The following is a 4,596-nucleotide window of genomic DNA, read 5'->3' as shown; positions in this document are numbered from 1 at the left end:
CAAGTCAAATAAAAGTTAGCGCGATGTACAGCGAACGATTCAAACAATTTTTTTTTCTGGCTTTTATTTGTGCCAAAAATCGACAGCAGAATAAGGATTCTGATTTAGATAAACTCTACGAGTCGGTGAGCCATCGTTGAGAATGCATAAATTTACATCATCAACGATGTCCACCAACAAGGGAGAAAATCCGTCACAGTAATAGGAACCCCATAATGTATGATAGGCATTAAAATCCCCCATAACAAGAACAGGGCTTGGAAGGGAAGAGAAAATGGAGTGTAATTCAGGAGCAAGTGAAGAATTAGGATGGGGAATGTAAAGGGATAAAAAGGATATATTGAAGGCTTTTATAGCCACGGCATTGATATGCTGGCTAAAAGGAGGTAAGGTAAATTTGGGAGAAGGGAATAGAGTGCCTGATCAGGATGGCACTACCTGCATACCCATCACTTCTGTCATCCCTCAAACAGGAAAAACCCGGAATCCGAAATCGAGAACCGGGAATTAACCATGTCTCAGAGAGGGCAATAATGACGGGTTTATATTAATTAATAAGGGAGAGGAGGTCAGATTTCTTACGACGAATGCTTTTGCAATTCCATTGAAGGATTTTGGTGAGTAATGATGAAAAATTGGCGAAAAGTGTGCAGAGGTGGCTCTCGTGTTCTTCCTGGGTCCTGGAATATACTAAGAAATCATCGAGGTATGGATAGCAAAAGTCAAGTCCACGTGTTAGCTCCACGAACCTCTGAAATGTCTGACCGGCATTCCTTAATCCAAACGTCATAAAAGGAAATTCATATAAGCCGAATGGCATTGTGATCGCCGTTTTCGGTATGTCTTCTTCAGCGACTGGAATCTGTACCCCTGGTACGAGTTTCAATACTTCATGCGTTAATAACGTATCGACTTCTCGAAAACGTTTATGAAGTATTTGTATTCGGTAGTATGAGTTTGACATTACTCGTTTGCGTTAAAACCATGATAACCGTCGAGCTACTCGAAATAGACTACACCACAATTTATATTTCCATCTCACTTACACGCGCTAAAAAAGATGAGAAAATAATATTCGCCCATTTTTATTATATTTGACATCTGTCGCAAAGTATTGTCTCTAAAATTTTGAAGGTTATATTATATTATTTTACAATGTTTATTTTATTAAAAGAAATAAAAACTGTGAATGTATTAATGTGTAAGTGTTTTAGTAGCGGTGAAAAAAGAAGAAATTACATTGAAACATGATTGGTTTAAAAATTAATTTATCGGAGTTTAAAATTATTATAAAATTCATCAAGAGGTATGTAAACATAAATTTATTATTACGCTTAATATACAATACGATCCGTAATAATTGTAAGGACCGTAAATTTAGTTTAGAAACGTTTTAAAAACTTATAAACAGTGTACCTATATTGTTTTTAATATAGAGGAATTTGAGTTAAACTGTAACTAACCTAACCTACAAGTATTGTAAATTTAATTTCTTTACAATTTTACGTTGATATACTTATACATATTTAAATTGTTGTTCTCATTTGTTTATAAAGTTTAATTTGAAACTAAATGGCTTACTTCGCGTTTAATTGCCATGTGTCTTATGTGTTAATTTAAACAAACATACATAGATTAATTTTATAGATAATATCCTCTTTTTTTGTGTGAAAAATTCCATAATAAATCAAACTGAACCAATTCAAACTTATGTTTAAATGATTATATTATATTGATAATACCCAAATTATGTTTCATTATTTTTAATATTGTTTCAGTATATTATAATAATAAGCATATCTAATTATCATTAAATATATAGATCTAATATTTCTATTATTAGATTATAATTATTCTATGATCATGATTATTTTATATGTTTGTGAATGTTTTAATAAAAAATATTGTTTGTGATTACAGTTCCAAAGAAGAAATACAAACCTAGACACTACTACAAATACATCCATGCTGCATTTTCCAGTGTGACGCTACATCTATAACTTCAAGAACCTTTGCAAAAATATAGTTTAATATATTTAAAACAAATAATAATTATTTCATAACTTGTGTTTTATTATTCCTAAAATACAATTAAATGTACTACATATGTACATAAACTTTTTATTTCAATTAAACAATAAAGAGTTAATAGTTTTCTGTTTTAATATACCCAATTATTGAAAAAGTATAAATAACAACAACATAGTATTTTACTAAACAATAAGAGTGTTTTTGAAGTTGATTATTTATTAGAGTATTCATAACAAATCACAATAGTGAATAGTATTTATATATATGTATGTATAGATGTTTCTTATATAATGATGCACAATTTTTAAATCATTCTTAATTCAATTTCATTTTATAAAATCATAGGAACCATATATTCAATAAAGAGACATCTATTTTTTAGTATATTTATTGTTTGAATTAAATAAATAGGAAATTATGTAGAAATGTAGATTGCAGTTCAATGCACCATGCATTGAACTGCAATCTACATTTGTTTTTTGGATGTTGTCTGCACCAAATCATCATTAATAGCGTATCTGCTCCAAATAAAGGATAGATACACCGCATTAGCATTAGCATTAGCAGCCTGTAAATTTCCCACTGCTGGGATAAAGGCCTCCTCTCCCTTTGAGGAGAAGGTTTGGAGCATATTCCACCACGCTGCTCCAATGCGGGTTGGTGGAATACACATGTGGCAGAATTTCGTTGAAATTAGACACATGCAGGTTTCCTCACGATGTTTTCCTTCACCGCCGAGCACGAGATGAATTATAAACACAAATTAAGCACATGAAAATTCAGTGGTGCCTGTCTGGGTTTGAACACGAAATCATCGGTTAAGATGCACGCGTTCTAACCACTGGGCCATCTCGGCTCATAGATACACCGATAGCCTGAAAAATATATTTATTTTATTTTAAAATGATTACATTAAAGAATAATAGTTAATTAATAATACTATGCACGATCCCCATCATATCTTCAAAGCATTCTCAACTGCCATAAACCAATGAATATAAAAAAAAGTGTTTTTATTGTTTTTGAAAATACTCATTTAAACAATATACATATCACAATTTTATCTTTTATTTTAATATTTTGTTCTCCACTTTAAGCAATTTAATGGCATTATGATAGTTAAATTAAATTATTTTATACAATTATCATTTATTTTCAATCTAATTAAATATCGTGTTAGGATGCCATTTGAAAATAAATTTTAAATTTAGAATCACCTTGCGTTTGTATCATATTTGTAAATATATTTAAAATAAATTAATATTTATTATTCATTTCTTCTTCACATGTTAACACAAATACTTATTAACTTTTTTCTAAGGCAATTCTCAAGAAAATATGTTAGTTTAAAATACGGCTAATTGAAGATAAATTTCACCGCAGAATTAAATTTCGTTGCTTTTTATTGATATAAAAGGCAACCATAACGGCTGTAGCTAGTCTTCAAGCATAATATTGCCTCATACGCTTAATAGTTAATTTTTAAAATATAGTTTCACTTGCTCTCACCTAAATAAATCAAGTGAGTTCAAACTCGATAAGAAATTAACGAAAACGTCAATTGACATGCGTAAATCTGTCAAAAGTGTTACTCGTACTACCAAAATGTCGAAAACGGCCAGTTATTTCGACTTCAAACTCGATAACGTTAATTATAAAAACTCTTACTACCGATTTTAGTTCCTCTGCGTTTACGCTTGGGGCGCTGATAGGATTTGTATGAAAAGAAAACCGAAAGTAAATTACTTGAAGTGAACTGTCAAACTCGTACTAAGGGTACTGATTGTAAGCCTTGACCAAATCAATAACAGAAAAGTACTTACAACCAGCCAAACTGTGCGAAAAGTCATGAATATGACGTATGGGATACTTATCTGATACGGTTCTCGCGTTAAGCAACCTATAGTCACCGCACGGACACCAACCATTATCCTTTTTCGACGCAAGATGTAGAGGCGACGACCAAGGGCTGTCAGAAGGACGTGCCGTGCCGTTCGCTAGCATTGCGTCGAATTCCTGTCTGGCGATTTTGAGCTTATCAGGAGCGAGTCTCCTAGGTGAACATGATACTGGTGGGCCTGGTATAGTACGAATGTGGTGTACAGTGTGATGCTTGACGACACCCGGAGTACCGGCGGGGCGAGTTATTTCAGGGAACTCCGCCAAAATATCGTGGTACCTACTATTTCCGCCGGTGGAAACCCTCACGCTCGTTACAAGGCAATTAGTTTTAGCTATTGAGGCTACAGTGCTGATATTAGTTAGGCTATCTATTAAGCTACCGTTACTGATATCTACGATAAGACGATCATGTGATAGGAAATCTACACCAATATATATAGCTTTTGTTACGTCAGCTACGACGAAACGCCACGGAAAAGTGCGACGTAATCCTATATTTAACGTGAGATTAATATACCCATATGTAGCGATAGCCGAACCATTAGCAGCACTGAGCTGAAATGAAGTCTTATGTCTATTTTCACTTAATTCGCTAATTGGGAAGACATAAATATCACTACCGGTGTCTACTAAAAATTGTCTTTTGGTGCTGTAGTCGGTAAG

This window comes from Vanessa tameamea, chromosome W (genome assembly GCF_037043105.1).
Source record: "Vanessa tameamea isolate UH-Manoa-2023 chromosome W, ilVanTame1 primary haplotype, whole genome shotgun sequence".
Lineage (NCBI taxonomy): Eukaryota > Metazoa > Arthropoda > Insecta > Lepidoptera > Nymphalidae > Vanessa > Vanessa tameamea.
The sequence above is the reverse complement of the archived record's forward strand: the minus strand, read 5'-3'. Positions refer to the sequence as shown.